Source organism: Mus caroli, chromosome 7 (assembly GCF_900094665.2).
Source record: "Mus caroli chromosome 7, CAROLI_EIJ_v1.1, whole genome shotgun sequence".
In the NCBI taxonomy this organism is placed as follows: Eukaryota; Metazoa; Chordata; class Mammalia; order Rodentia; family Muridae; genus Mus; species Mus caroli.
The window spans coordinates 81,852,529-81,868,480 of record NC_034576.1 but is presented as its reverse complement, the minus strand read 5'-3'; the positions used below and the strand labels follow the sequence as shown (position 1 = coordinate 81,868,480).

General features: G+C 47.6%; 1 protein-coding gene across 1 annotated transcript in view; it reads right to left on the bottom strand.

Annotated features, from left to right (window-relative positions):
- Abhd2 (abhydrolase domain containing 2) overlaps positions 1–15,952 on the bottom strand; it is an 85,984-nt gene that overhangs the window by 45,495 nt on the left and 24,537 nt on the right. The gene's annotated exons all lie outside the window — the stretch shown is intronic.

Here is a 15,952-nt window from a genome sequence, read left to right as displayed (position 1 = left end):
TTGTAGACCAGGCTGGCCTCGAACTCAGAAATCCGCCTGCCTCTGCCTCCCGAGTGCTGGGATTAAAGGCGTGCGCCACCACGCCCGGCTTAGATGTATTTATTTTTTATGTATATGTGACCTACATGTATGTCTGGGTACCATGTATGCCTAGTTTCCTCGGAGGGTGTTGGATCTAGTTGGATTAATGGATGGGTGTGAGCCACCACAGAGATGATGGGACCCTAAGCAGCTCCTCTGCAAGAGCAGCAAACACTCCCAAGCACAGAGCCATCCCTTCAGCCCCACATGGCTTTTCATTTCTTCCCTGACAACCTCATTCTCCAGGGATGCTGGTCCCTCTCCCTGGCTAGGAGGAGGGATACCAGGCAGAGTTCCAGTCGGGGGCTGGTTGGGACTGTCAGGGTATACAAGCTCTAATGTCCACTTGGTTTCCAAAGAGAATGTCACCTCAGTGGACTTCCACTAGCTCAGTGTACACACTCAAGAGAAAGAAAACCAAATTTTCCGCTTCTGGAAAAAAAAAAAAGTGACCCCAGAGGAGGTAAATATTCTGACTAAAGGTCAGTGACGTGTGAACTCCTTATCTAGGAATGCACCCTCAGCAGCTGGGACCAAGCCAAAAATGGTGTCAGGATATCAGCTGTATTAGCCTAATAAAACTTAACGAATGTGGGTTCCACAGAGCACATGGTGAAAGCGAGGCACAGTGCCTACCCTTCCAGGGCCTGAGACGGAGCACAGCACTCGAGGCACATCAGGAAGCTGCTGTCACAGAGAAAGAAGGGTGGGCAACAGGGTCCCAGGGGCAGAAGGCAAGCAAGGCATGAAGGCATGCAGCCTTGTGGGTTAAGGAGTCACCAGTTCAAGATGGAGTCTGGGGGAGGGAGTGCAGGCACCATGACTCAAGCTGAGGCTCTCCTTGTTCCTTTACACTTTTAAGACTCACTAACCCCACCCCACCCTTAACTGAAGTTAAATTAGCAACAAACCATTAATCAACTGTCGAAATGCATTTTGAAACCATGTGTTTCCAAAGTGCTAATTGAGTTTGCTGGGAGCGCTCTGTGGGGGCTTTTCCCATGCAGTCAACAGAAAGCCATTGCTTTGCTCTCCTGATTTCTACAACTAAAACTGCCTTTTGAATGGCAGTGCAGTTAGCATGGTAATTATTTCAATATTCACATTTGGTGATTTCTAAATGAGGGCAGAATGTTAATAAAATCATACTGGGTCTCTCTCCAAAGATAATGAGACCCCAGAAAGTAACGAAGAGAAAGACACAGGCGCGTCCAGAAAAGCAGCAGGTGTCTGCTTTGGGGAAGCATTTTTTTCTTGCTGGCTGGGGTGGGACACACAGGAATAATGCTTTGTTGAGGTGGCAAAGTTGAACTGTCTGTCTGTCTGTCTGTCTGTCTGTCTCTTTCTCTGCCTCTGTGTGTATGTATGTGCGCACACACTTAAGGGTTTTTACCAGACCAGAGCCTCCCCTTCCCAGCTGCCCAGTTCTGACACCCAGGACTTTAGCTGAGCCTAAGCCCAGATTCCCTTTCTGGGTTCCTCTTGCCCGGCCTGACCAGGTCAATATTAGGTCTTCAGAGCTACAGCCTCCAGAAGCCCTTTCTTTTCAGGAAGTCCTGGGAGCACATCTCTCCAATCCTCCAGGGCCCCAGGCCCTCGGCGTGTGCTCCCAGTGTGGTATGGCTCCCACCCATCCCCAGGCCCTCGGCGTGTGCTCCCCTGGAGGCAGACACTGCAGCTGCTGCTCATTACATCCTCCTGTACTTTGCTAAATGTTCTATTCTGGATTTGCTGGATTCAGCACATGAAAATTCCAACCCAGAAATGATTCTGTTTCTGCTTGAAAAGGGGAGCTGGAGAGGGCAAGACAGAAACCATCTTCTGTCCCTGCAACTGGCTTCGAAGCCCAGCGAGGGGCCACTAGGCACAGCTGGCACATCTGTGGATCCCTTGTGTGCCACGGGCAAGCATTTAAACAGGAACGTTGGGGAGAACAGACCCATGAACGACAGTTAAACCACTTAAAATGAAACCATCTGTACATTTCTGCACTAAGTTCAAAGAAAAAGCTTTCAAACCCTTGGGAATGTATTCGTGTGTTAAATGTATCTGATCCTACAAGATGCATTTCCTGGCTGGCTACAGAGCCCAACAATCCTCTCTGTCTCTTGGATGTGTCTCTCTTTGGTTTTAACTCTTTTTTTTTTGTTTTGTTTTGTTTGTTTGTTTTGTTTTGTTTTGTTTTTCGAGACAGGGTTTCTCTGTGTAGCCCTGGCTGTCTTGGAACTCACTCTGTAGACCAGGCTGGCCTTGAACTCAGAAATCCGCCTGCCTCTGCCTCCCGAGTGCTGGGATTAAAGGCATGTGCCACCACGCCCGGCTGGTTTTAACTCTTAAGGGTGGTGGCACAGGGGGGTGTTGCCAGTAGGCCCTAGGGTTCAGCTGGACAAAAGGTATCCCCTAAGGAACTAGGCCTGTGAACGAGAGTCACAGATGCTTGGTCTAATCCTGCAAAGCCTTGTAGCTCCAGGTAGAAGGCTGCCCAAGGGTCAAGCACAGGCCCCAGGATTCAGTGTGCTTAGACTTCACAGGGAAAACTTTGCCACCATGGCAAACCTTTTTACTGAAAAATTACAGATTAAAAGCAAAGCAAAAAAATTAACCTGCCTGTTCTGGCCAAACAGGGCACATATTGACACAGTACACCTCTGTTGTGTCCCCATGTCCTCCAATGACTTCCTTTCTGTCTGGAGGACACATACAGAGTGCCACAGCCCAGTCTCTGTGCAGTCCAGTACTGCCTTTGGCCACTACCCAGCCCAGCGCCACATCTGTGCCAGACTTTGAAGGGAGGGAGATAGGAAGTGGAAAGTCCCATCCCTCTGCCATGATTCCCAGTTGGGTCAACCTGGGCCACTGACGTATAAAACTGCTGGGTTATCTACAGATCGATCTTTTACCAACACTTCAATTAAAAGGTGACTTTGAGATAGGGCTGGAGAGATGGCTTAGCAGCTCTTCCAGATGACCCAGGTTCAATTCCCAGCATGCATGTGATGGCTCACAAAAGAATGTAGCTCAGTCCCAAGAATCTGGTACCCCCTTCTGGCATTTTTGGGTACTGTACACACAAACATGGTACATATATACATACAGACATACATGCAGGCAACATATTTCTATTTTACACATAAAATAGAAATACGGGGGAAAAGCTAAAAGAGGATTAAATTTCAACATTTGCCATCAGCACTTGGTGCTGCGTGATGCCTTCCTTCAGTGTTCAGAAAAATAAAAACTTCACAGAATGACACGTTAGTTAGACAAAAGACATGCTCTTACAATATTTAATAAAAATTATGCTTTTGTCAGTAACTATATCGATCATTATTAAGAAACTGACTCTCTTCGTGTTCCTAGGGAGTTCATATCATGGGATGGAGATTAGGAAGGCAGACTACCAGTACTCTCTAAGGCTCATGGGGCTTGGGCAGATGAGCCTGTACTGGAAACCTCTGCACCACAAGCCTGTTGTTGTTTCTCCCCAAATCATCTGCAAACTTAACAGATGCCCAAGCAAAACAGTAGGATTTTTGTATTTGAGACAAAGCATTTAAATGCTCATCTGGCGACATGCCCCGTCAAGGAGCCAGTGAAATTAAGAAAAAGAAGTGCATCAGAGGGGTCATCCAGGCACTGTCCCCACCCCCCACAGGAAAGCACACTGTTAAACTCCAGCCTGTGGACAGTGTAGGCTCAGGAGGACCGGGTGTTCCTAAATACAGGAAATCTAGGTGAGAGAATAAATGAGATAAAGACGGAATGTCTAATTAATGCTGCTGGATGAATGAGGACAGCCATCTAGAACAACGTAAGCTGGGGTCACACCTCACAGTAAGAGGAGATCAGAAGGATCAACCATTTTAAAGTGAAAAATAAAACCATGCATGTGATATAAGAAATTCAGATTAAAAAAAAATAATCTGCAGCAAAGCAGGATTTCTTTCTTAGAAAGGATTACCTTTCTAGGAAAAACAAAAACTCCACAAGGCACAAAGAAGCTACTGAAAATGTTGACTATGCACACATTACAAAACTCTGCATGGCAAATGCCACACGCAAAGTCTAAAGGCCAAGGACAAACCAGGAACAAATATTTGCAATTCCCATCACGCAGGCCTCATTTCCCTGGGCTATCTGGAGCTCTTGCAAATGATCAGAACTGGCTAGTGACCACCAGGGCACTGGCCAGAGGCTACCAGCAAGAAGGGACACAGAAAGAGGCTCTTAAATGCATTATTAAAATGTCCTTTTCAAAAAAAAGTACAAAAGAAAATCACAGAGAGAGAATATGTTTCATCTACCCCCCCTTGGCAAATATCCACAAGATTCAGAATCCTGATTGCCATGAGTTTGGGCATAACCAGGCCCTCACATGGTGCTGGGGGGAGAGGCAGGATGACAGCCACTGACAAATTTTTCTCCAGAAGTCTCTTTGACCCCACAGTTCCATTTCTGGTTTATCGGACACTAGCATGAGTAAATGCAAGTGATTCACGGAAGCACTGGCAAAGCTTGCAAGGAGAAAATGGCCTGACTATTCAAGGACTGCTCAGCAGCTAACAGTGCTAGAGAAAACCAAAACCAGGAAGAGAGAATGGAAAGAGCTGGGGGTGGGAGTGGGGGAGAGCAGGTCTGTGTGACCACAGGGCTTGGGAGGCTGAGGCAGGAGGACTGCAGATTCTTAGCCAGTGAGGTCTGCATACTGGGACCCTGTTTTGTTTTATCTTGTTTTTAAAGGTGAAAAGATGAACACAAAAGCCCATGGAAGTGAGACACACACAGAGGAGACTGTGAGAGAACAGCCCCTGCTCCCGAAGTGGGGTGAGTCACAAGGGGGAGATGGAAAAGGTGCAGCTGGGGCTTTCAGTGCAGCTGAAAGAGGCCACTGTGGAGGATGGCTGCGGGTCAGCCCCGAGGAAACACAGTCCTCTCCCAAAGCACAGAGAAACACTGCCTCCAATGGCCAACAGCTCTGCCCTTCTTTCTCAACTGGTCTATGGTCTTGACACTCTGGCTTTTTCCTCCAGTGTCCAGGCTATTCCAGTGTCGACAGATACTGCTGCTTCTAGCTTGAAGGTCCCTGCTTCCCTTTCTCACCATGAGGAATGAGTCCAATGTCGTTTCTGGGAAACCAACAGTCCATGTGATCTGACCTCCTTTTCTTCCCCTACAGACATGGGACTCGTGGGTATAATCAGACAGCTTTTGTCACCAGACCATGCATATGACCTGGCTAGAAGCTGGCCACGAAGTAGTGGCGGAGATCAGAGCACTGGAATTAGAAGATCACTAACAAACACCACCAAAGGGCACAATGGACAAGGGGCAGAATATGGGGCAGGTGCAAATGCTAAATAAACAGTGTGAAGTTCATCTTTGGGAATTACAGGAATGGTCAAAGCCGAGCCATGGCCCTGGGAACAGGGGCACGGGGCCTGATAGGGCGCAGCAGAGCAATCACCTTTCTTAGCCTGGATGCTGGTTGGAAGCCCTGGACAGATCTGGACAGGTGAGATGCACTGCTGGAAGACAGAGCCAGTTACTGCAACGGTGCTGTTTACACCGGCTCCTGTCCTCACTGACCTCGGTGCTCACTCGAATACCTTCCTGTTTATCTGAAGCAGAGCCATCCTGCAGATCACTCAAAGCCCTTCATCCAAGGTGCCACCATACCAAGGTCCCTCCTCCCCTGGAATCCTTTATTCCTGTCCTGAAATTACTCATTCTGATAGTTCGTGTTCCTTCCAAAATCTACAAACATCAGCATGAATTGATTCTGTGCAAAGGAACAGCTGTGTGGAACACAGACTTTTAAGATGGTCTTTGTTCTCAAGTCTCCGAGAAAAACTGTGGCTCAATCCCAGCTACTCTGGAGGCTGGGGCAGGAGGATTGCCCCATAGTTCATGCCACATGGTGAGTCCTAGGGCAGTCTGAGCTCCATAGTGAAACCTTGTTTCAAAAGGAAGAAAAGGAATACAGTTGGAGATGCACACACACACACACATGTGTGTGTGTGTGTGTGTGTGTGTGTGTGAAAAAGACTCATGCAGAGAGTTACTGTTACATCCCTGCCCTTAAAAGAGCTGGAGATAAGACCAGTAAAGGGGAGTGGAGGAAAGAGGAACTGGATACAGAAAGGTGGGGGTTGGTGATAGGGGGTGCAGGGGCCTCTGATGAGAGGAAGAGAGAGGAACTGGCTATAGAGAAGGTCTCAGGAGATGCAGGGGATGCAGGAGATGCTGGGGAACAAGGGGATACAGGGGATGCAGGGGCCTCTGATGAACTGTGAAGGTAGAACTAAGGAGCACCCTGAGTGAATCACATACACAGACAAGTAGGTGGAGTGAACAGAACATATGAGTAGCTTACCAGATACTACTGGTCATTAATATGCACGTTTATTTATTTATAGAGAAAAAATATTTTCCTTTATTCAAAACCAAGAAAGGAAAAGCACACACTGCTATGGCCTGATCATTCCAAATTAAAAAAAAAAAAAAAAAAAAAGGGCTGGTGAGATGGCTCAGTGGGTAAGAGCACCCGACTGCTCTTCCGAAAGTCCAGAGTTCAAATCCCAGCAACCACATGGTGGCTCACAACCATCTGTAATGAGATCTGACTCCCTCTTCTGGTGTGTCTGAAGACAGCTACAGTATACTTACATATAATAAATAAATAAATCTTTAAAAAAAAAAAAGACTTGGGGTTGTCAAATGGCTCAGGAGGTAAAGGTGCTTGCTGCCAACGCAGACAACCTGAGTTCAATTCCTGGAACCCACATGGTGGAATAAGGGACCTGACTCCTGCAAGTTGTCTTCTGACCTTTACAAGAGTGCTATAGCATGTGTGTATGTATGCATACACATACACACACACACACACACACACACACACATTCATACATACAAACACAATGAACATCTAAATACAATACTTAATAAAAGTCTTTCATTTCATATAGTACGAGATCACCGAGCAAGTTGTATGATCCAACTAAGCGCAGTAGTCCAGGGGCTTACTGGAAGGATGACACTTTAGTGTCACTTGTCACAGGAAGTCAAGGTGGTTATAGGACATCTTCCTTCCTGGGAAGCTACACATGGTTCCCCATCAGCCACTGACCTTGGGAGAGGTTCCCCCAAATGTTTCAGATCACCAACTTTCAGAATAGGCATCCCCAGAAGCTAAGTAGCCCGATGTTATGTGCACACTGAGCCAGAGCCCTTCACCTGGGTGGAGACTGAGGGTGTTTCACAAGTCTGACTCTCCCATCTCCGTGACTTAATTGTGACATGGCAGGTTGCCACCGCAGGTAGCTGAAGAGCTCTAAGGCGGCTCAGTGCCCAAAACAACTACAATAACCACCACCAAAACCAAACACAATAACAACAGAACAAAAACTTCTCAATCCAGCAGTAATCGGTCACTAGGTATACCTCAACCAAACCTGGAGAGTAGAAACTTTCTATGTGAGTAGAAACTTGCTGGAATTTAGTGGAGGGACAGATTTCCCTATAAACCATGGAGAACAGATCCCGAGTGGTTACTACACCACCCCTAGATTCTCATCCCAAAGTCATCTCCGTCCCACCGCTGAAGACCCAGGGTTCCAAAGCCAGGTGCTTCACTCTCTGTGGCAGCATGCTCAGTCCATCCTCACCGATGACATGCTGGCAGGAAATCTGGAAATCATACCTATTTACCCTCGAGAACATATTTTATTTGTCAGAGTTGATTTCTGCCTTATTTATACTCACTGTTTGCGGTATGAGGTAGAATACCCACTGTAGCGAGGACAGAGATACTGAGAACAGACTGAGATAAAAATTGGTAACTACTACATTCACAGCATCAATTGAACACGAGTCGCTGGTGAGAGCAGTCTATGTTTAGCAATTTGGGGCTTCCTAGAAAGCGGGGCTGTGTCTGCTTCTGGATGCCAAAGCAATTTTTAGACCAATACATACCGAAAAGGACCAGAAAAGTGGACGTGGTCCCAGGTAAGACTTGTAAATGAAGCTTAAGGAAAGGACTATAAATAAAGGAAAGTTAAGGGTGACCAGGAATCCAAGATGGAGGCTGGCACTCGGTCTGGGGAAGACTGGAAGGGGAGGGTAACTTAGCAACGGACCGGGCGGACCGCACAGCAGGAGCAGGGCCCTCTTGCCCATCCCTGCATTGGGTTTGACAGATGCTGAGTAAAGGCATCCAATGCAGCAGAGGCTTCTTTTGATCCTCCCCCCCCCCCAGGAGCCAGGGTCTCACGGAGCTGGGGCTGACCCTGAGCTCCTGATTCTCTGGCCTCTGCCTCCCACGTGCACATCCAGGTATGAGGCACAGCAGAGTCCTGACGAACACAGTCAGGCCTGAGGAACAGGGTGTCAGGAGGAGGGAAGAAGTAGGAGGGGGACGAGTTTGGGAAGCTGGAATTGGTTGCTATGGTGTGAATGACATGGCCTCTATTTAAAGAAAATGGAGGGATCATGAAAATTCTGAGTTCTGAACCTTCTTAGGTATTTTGGGCTTCAGTAATTTCTGAAAGAAGGAATAGAATCTTTACAAGAAGCTATGATCTGGATCTCAGGTAGAGATCTGCAGCAGGCTCCTGGGAGTGATCTTGATTGACTCAAAGTAAGATGCTTCAAGAACAGTGGCACTCTCCTTCCTGTCAGGGTCTGCCTGCTCCTAGGGTAAATATCTACACTAAGGTACACACAGAGAAGTGGGATGAATATCCAAGAGTATAATCTGAGCTGGTTACTGGCAAAGTTAATAATTAACTTCAAATGCATACTCATTCACTAACTCACTCACTCACTCACTCACTCACTCACTCAGAAAACAGCCTCACTAATATGACAGACGAAGACGGTAAGAAACGGTGTGGTTAACATATCCTGCTTGCCTGAGGCTCCTTCAGTATTAGCACAGAAAGTTCCATGTCACTGGGCATTCTGGTGCACACCTTTAATCCCAGCATTAAGGAATCAAAGATCAGAGGCAAGTAGATCTCTGTAAGTTCAAAAGACTTGGCTGGTCTACATAGTAAGTTCTAGGCCAGCCAAAGCTACATTGTGTGACCCTGTCTTAAAAAAGTCCCATGTCTGTGCCAACCTGGGCAACCTAGGATATCTGATTGACCTTTTAACAAAGGACTGTATCCTGGGTTGATTTTGTTTTGTTTGCCTTGACAGTATGGTTGTGATAACACACTTTTCAGGTGAAGCAGCCTCAACCAAGGCTGCCCATCAGCATTCAGTCCCAAGGAAGATGGCTTGAGTGTCTCATCTTCGAGCTTTCTAGGTAATTATGCTCTGAAGGTCTGAGGGCTAAGTAATAAGTGCATCTGAACAACGGAGAGCCTCTTAGAGCATCTACGGAAATATTTGTACAGATCTTAGAATGGATAAAATCAGGTCAATGAAATAAAGACTTTTGGCAATTAGTTTATCCTCTGGAAAGGACAAAGCTTTAGTGTTCAGTAGAGGATGGAAGGATTTAAATCTGATCTGGAATGTGGGTGAACAAGATGGAACTAAGTGGAACTTAAGCCTGAGATAATGAAATTCTTTTCAGCTTTAACTCCCTATAAATGAGCTGTGCTGGTTGCAGAACTTTACCTAGGAGTGGCTAGCCCAGGGTTTGCTGACTGGCATAGGGGCAGCTGGCTGGCATAGGGATGGCAGGCTAACCCTGGCTTTGTCTTATAAAACACAGTCAGGAGGAAAAGTGCAAGGGGGTGGGGTTTCTATATGAAGTCCTCCATTCTTTTGATAGAGAAAAGAACTTCATGTACTCTGCCAGAGACATCTGAATCAGTGTGGGGGGTTCTGGTAAGGTACTTCCAATTATTTAAAAGTTTCGTGGCACACTAGGGCAAAAGTGCCTTTATCTTCATTATTTCTAGCAAATACTGTAAATATAGAATGCAGAGCCAGGGTTTTGTTTGTGGTGGGCGAAAGGAAAGTGGAAATGACAACACAGGAAGGGGTTGGGGGCGGAGGGATGCTGAGTGGCAAGGAACACCTGCTGCTCTTCCAGAGGACCCCGTCCAGTTCCCAGCGTCCTCTCCGGCTCTCAAACAAGTGTAACTTCAGCTCTAAGGGCTCTGATGCCCTCTTTTAGCCTCCACTGGGTACCTGTACACAACTACCATACCATCACATAGACACACGTAGACACACACACACACACATACACATGGAGGGAGGGAGGGAGTGGGGGAGGGAGGGAGAGAGAAGAGAGATAATAAAATCTCCAATAAGAATCAATATTGTTTGAGAGAAAAATGAAAAGCAGTTTTTCTCTGCCGTTATCAGGAATTCTTATGAAGAGAGTGGGCCAGGTGTGTGGGAGGAGGGGAGGAGCCACAGTCCAAGTCCCGATGAAATCAATTTTCAAAAATGCCTCTAGAAAATTTCTTCGTGACATCTTTAATGACTTAAGAGTCTCCCACCCCCTACCCCCAGCCAACAGCTAAGTCCAGAGAAGGAGATCCTCTAGTGTTTTAGAGCCAGCAACCAGAGACCATGGCGAGGGACTAAAACCACAGGTTAACTACGGTTGAGAATGATTCAGTGGGAGCCTGGCTGCTCTGGGTCTGCGCCCTGGTGAGGGAGAGCAAGGGAGTAAGGGGAGAAACCAGGGCTGACTCAAGGTGACCTCCTGAAGGGCCACCAGTGTCGGCCATTCACTGTGACTGTGCAAGGCGACTTCCCCAAAGCAGTGCTGCGAGAGGACACGGGGGGTGGGGGGTGCAAGATGGTCAACTGTTGTTTTTGGCATGGTGTTGGAATGGGTGTGAACCTTGCGTCAAGTGTCCGGCATTTCTCAAACCCACACAACAACACTCAGGTCTAGGTGACACAGGTAACAACGGGTGGCAGGAGAAAGCTATTCTATTTCTGTCTCTGAGGAAGCCATAGACATGGCTAGGGGTCTGTCATACTGCCTTCCCTCACTGGATCTGAAAGGGGAACCTAACTGTCTCTTACATCCAGTGAAGATAGCAGGTCTACTGCAGGCTTGTCTGTTAGTCTGGCTCGCTTCCCCTAAATCCCTTCATCTTTAGCTAGAACATGGCTGGCACAGACACGCCCAGCCGGCTAGTGAGTGAAAAGGCACAGCCCGGCTTCCCATGGGGAAATGTACACACTGTAACAATAAGTGCCACCTGCTGCCTGGGTTCACTTTCCAACCTGCACCTGCCAGCAGAGACCAGCCAGGGCCCCAGGGGGAGGCTGGGAACAATTATGCCCTGACTAATTTAAGACCAGAAAAAAAAAATCATTTAACAAAACACACCTTCTTCCAGAGACAGGTCAGGGCCCTCTTGACAAACAGCTCTGTCAGTGCTAAAGGGACAACTGACCCCCCCCCCGCCCCCACCCCCGATGCTGCTGAACCAACTGGAGCTAGGGCAGTTTCTTGGTTTCTCTTGGCCAACACAGATCGCATTTGCCAAAATCTGAACCTCTTTCACCTATGTTTGCTTATGGAAAAACTAAGAGACAGAATGAACCAGACTTAAGGCTGAGAAATCCCAGGAGCCCTGTGCTGTCTTGTCAGGCATGTGGCACTCTATCTGGGGTATGGGACATGTCCTCCAGAAGGGAGATGGAGGCAACGGGATTCTCATGAAAGCAGATGAGAGGCAGCCACTGGAAACAGAAGTTGTCTGTTGGAGATGGGAGAAGGACTCACTCTGGCTAAAAGGGAGTGGGTAAGAAAGGGTTTTCTATCTTGGAATCTGATGTACCTTATGATTTTGTTATAAGAGTTATTTTGGTTTATTTAGTGATTTAGCTATATAAGGAGGTGGCTCAGCAGGTAAAGGGCCTTCCAAGCAAGCCTAAGGACTTGAGTTTGGATCCCGGACATCCACATAAAAGCCAAGCCATGGGGCGGCCATAACTCATGGGGGTGGGGGGTGCGGCAAGGAACAAGGACAAGGACAAATGGATTCTAGCGATTACTGGCCAAACAGCTCAGCTGAACTGATAAAACTCCAGGTTCAGCAGACACCCTGTCTCAAAACATAAAGGTGGGGAGTGGCCAAGGGAGACACTGGATATTGACATTTGGCCTCCACATGCACATAAAAGCAGGATTATCTGCACACACACACCCCAAGAAAGGGTACTTTGGTGGAAAACAAGAGAGATCTGGAGTAGCCAGAGGACAACAGTCCTGGGGCAGGCCCTTCTTGGACTACGAGAGAGTGTTGTGAGAGATGAGGATGGACGAGTACGTGTGGACTTGAGGAAGCCAACCCAAGTACAATTATGACAACTGGGTGGGTCGGAGGCAGAGAGGCAGTGTGGGACACTCCCGGGGAGGCTGAAGGGAGTGGTGGTTAGACGGCTGAGCTGTAGGCTTAAGGTCTGTGGATTTTATTATATGCAAATGATTACCCCTAAAGTAGTAAAAAGAGAGACTAGTAATAAGAGTGCCTGCTTATTCTACAGCAGGGGTCAGAGAGGAGAGACAGACAGATGAAGTCTCCCTATCCCCCTGCTTAGCGTCTTTCCTTGTGCTATATTCTCCCCAGCCCACTAAGGAGCTTTTATAACAAAATCTTAAACTGCATCAGAGTCTAAGAAGCCGTCCCCAGCTTACCTATTCCCCTTAGACACAATGAGCCCTCCTCACATCTCCAGTGCATAACTTCTTTCCTTTGTTTGTTTTTCCAAACAGGGTTTCTCTGTATAGCCCTGGCTGTCCTGGAACTCACTCTGTAGACCAGGCTGGCTTCGAACTCAGAAATCCGCCTGCCTCGAAGTGTATAACTTCTATTTCCATCCCCCTGGAGACTGTGAGCAGGGATGCCAGGACCATAGGAGGTTCACGCTAAAGACCGAGAAAGGAGGTCTGCCAGGCCCACTGGAATAGAAGGAAGTACGCCCAGAGGAGCCATGCTGTCTGGGTTCCCTGGACCTAGGCTTGAACCCTAGTTTACATTTCTCTACATCCTTGTAATCTGAGCACTTGGAAGGATGACGCCAGATAGTGAACAAGAGGACAGCTTGGGGTGCGCGTCAGGTTCAAGGCTGAACTGCTAGTATCAGACCCAGGCTCATAAACCGAGGATTTAACTCAATGACAGACAAGAAAAACCCACAAGCCAGGGCACAGGTAACAGCATGGCAGAGCTGGGTTAAAGCAAGTTACCATTTGGGGCCAGGATGTACTCAGCTCAGTGGCAGAGGACTTGCCTAGCACATAAAAGGCCTTTGGGTCAATTCCCTGCAATACACACACACACACACACACACACACAGAGAGAGAGAGAGAGAGAGAGAGAGAGAGAGAGAGAGAGAGAGAACAAGAACAAAGAGATATACCATCCTGATTTAGTTGAAGGCAAATATATACAGAAGACCCCAGAGATGCTCATTCAAACAGCAATTAGATTAGAAGAATTACAGGTGGTTTTTGTGTGCCTTGTTTTCTGAATTTTTTATTCTGAAGAAAATGGAGATCTATATCACCCTCCAGAGTCTTCTCATTGCTCCTCATTGAGCTTCGGTCTGCTTGTTTCACTAAAAGCAAACACTTCTGGAATTGCTAGGTAAATATTGACAGGTTGCTAAGTGAATAGGAGGTGCATCATCCCCGCTAGCAGCCCTCCTCCAAACATCACAGGATTGTCTGTGATGTATCTTTGCGTCAATTATTTAAATCAGACTTAAAAGCTGACTCAACGCCAAGAGGTGAACAAACAAACCCTCTCCACTCTTTCCTTTGAATGTTCCCCTTTCATCTGCTTCTTTCCTATCTGAGCAAGAGGCTCTGTCTGGATTTGCATGCCAGCTGTAAGCAGCCGCCTGAGTTGGGCTCCTGGGCGATGCTGGCATTCACTGTGAACCAGCTACTTGAACCTTCCAGCAGAGGTGACTGTTTGTGGAGCCCGGAGGCAGCTTCCTCCTAGGAGAAGAACTTCAAAGTCCCACGAGCAAGTTTTTTATCCACACTAGCCATTTCCTACCCTCCCTCAACTTCAAACACAAGTGAAGCCACTCCGGAAATCTGTCTCAGAGAAACATGGTGGCTTCTACCAGAGAGATTAGAAACTGGCAAGCAGGAACTGAAGGCTACCTAGTGGAGAACCCTGCTAACAACCCTTCCGTGGGACAGCCTCGCTCTTCTGCACGCTTCCCTGTATCCTGAGAGCACTCCTTGTCCACTTCTCTCCAGGGACAAGAAGGGGACCCACTCTCCACTCTGTTAGACTGGCTTAGTGTCAAGCACAGTTTCCCAATCCTTAAAAATGACAGGAAAAAATGAGTTTGGCTTCCAAGTTATTGAGAGGATCTGATGGCAGGACATATCTGCGGGGTGCTGAGTGTCACACATGGACAAAACTGTGTGAGAACAGTTTGCTACAATGACACGAACACAGACCGAACTCTAACCAGAAGGAAGACAATGGGTAAAAAACAAAAAACAAAACAAAAAACCAAAAACCCAAAAACCCAAATCTAAGAGGAACAGAATCCCTTGGTTCCAAATCATTTGTCATGTTCAAGTTAGAAGGAGCTTGTGTGTTCAGAATTCTTGTAACTGAAGAAAAAGGACTTGGAAGTAGATGCTTCCTGGAGACCTCGTCTTTCACGCCTACCTTTTCAAGCCAAGGCTAACTGCTAAACAATCAGCCCTGCCTTTAACCTAGGCATCCTGGACTGTCCCAACGCAGGCTGTGCTGGAAGAAAGCCTGGGCGTTGGTCAGTGAAAGGGAACTCTGTGCTGTTGCCACAGGCTCAGGCTGATGCCCTATAAGGATGGACCAGGGCCGTTCCACCACGCCAGGAGTCAGTCAACTCAATAGCAGTCTCGAGGTCACCACCACAGGCTCATGCAGGAATAGGAGTCACGGAATGAAGAAAGCCAAGGGAGACTGAAGGGCTTCAAGTGTTTGGTTAATTTTAAAAGAAAACTCAGATAAGGGGGTAAGAGCTGCCGGAAGCAGCTGTATTTATGCCATGCACAAACAGGACAGACTCAATCCTTGATAGTATCTTTCTGGAGCCTGAGCAAAGGCAAGGAGAGCCCCCATGGCTCCTCCCTCTAATCCAGCTGTCCCCAACCTGTGGGCACGTCCGTCCCCTTCGGTAAACCTCCATCCCTGAACATATTGACACTACAAATGAAATAATTTGATGGTTGGGTTGGGGGCCACCACAACATGAGGAACTGTATCAAACGGGTCACGGCACTGGGAAGGTTGAGAACCATGGGTCTGACTCCTTAGGAATCAATGCTGAGTACAAACACTCATGTTTGTACACAGATACATTTACACGGTTGTTGGTTTGTTGTTGTTTTTTTAAAAACACTTTGGTGTTATGGTTTTGAAAGGGAAGAGACCCCCTCACGCAGACTCATTTATTTAAACAGGCAGTAGTGCTGTTCTGGCTGGGTGTGGAACCTTTTGGACATGAGGTCTGGATGACAGATCCAGGGCCGCTGGGATGGTTTGAGGCCTGGCTCTGGCTTCCTGACTGCAGACACCAGGCACCTCACACTACTGCTCCAGCCTCAGGATGTTCCCACCCCAAGGCCTCCCTCACCAGGATGGACTGAATCCTCTCTACAGTGGGGCCAAGTAAAAACTCCCTCCCTAAGCTCCTGTCAGGCAAGTATTGGTGACGAGAAAATTAACTAATAAATTTGGTCTCCTCTCCTCTCTCCTCCCCTCCCCTCCCCTCCCCAAAAGAGAGTGGACCAGGAGGTTTCTGCTCTTCCCGCCAAGTGTTAGAGACTTGCTAGACATATGCTAAGGAGACGCAGTGTGAGGAGGACACCTCTCTGAACAGCCATAGCCCTTGAGGCTCAGTGGGGTGAATGGAGCAAGCTATGAGACACACA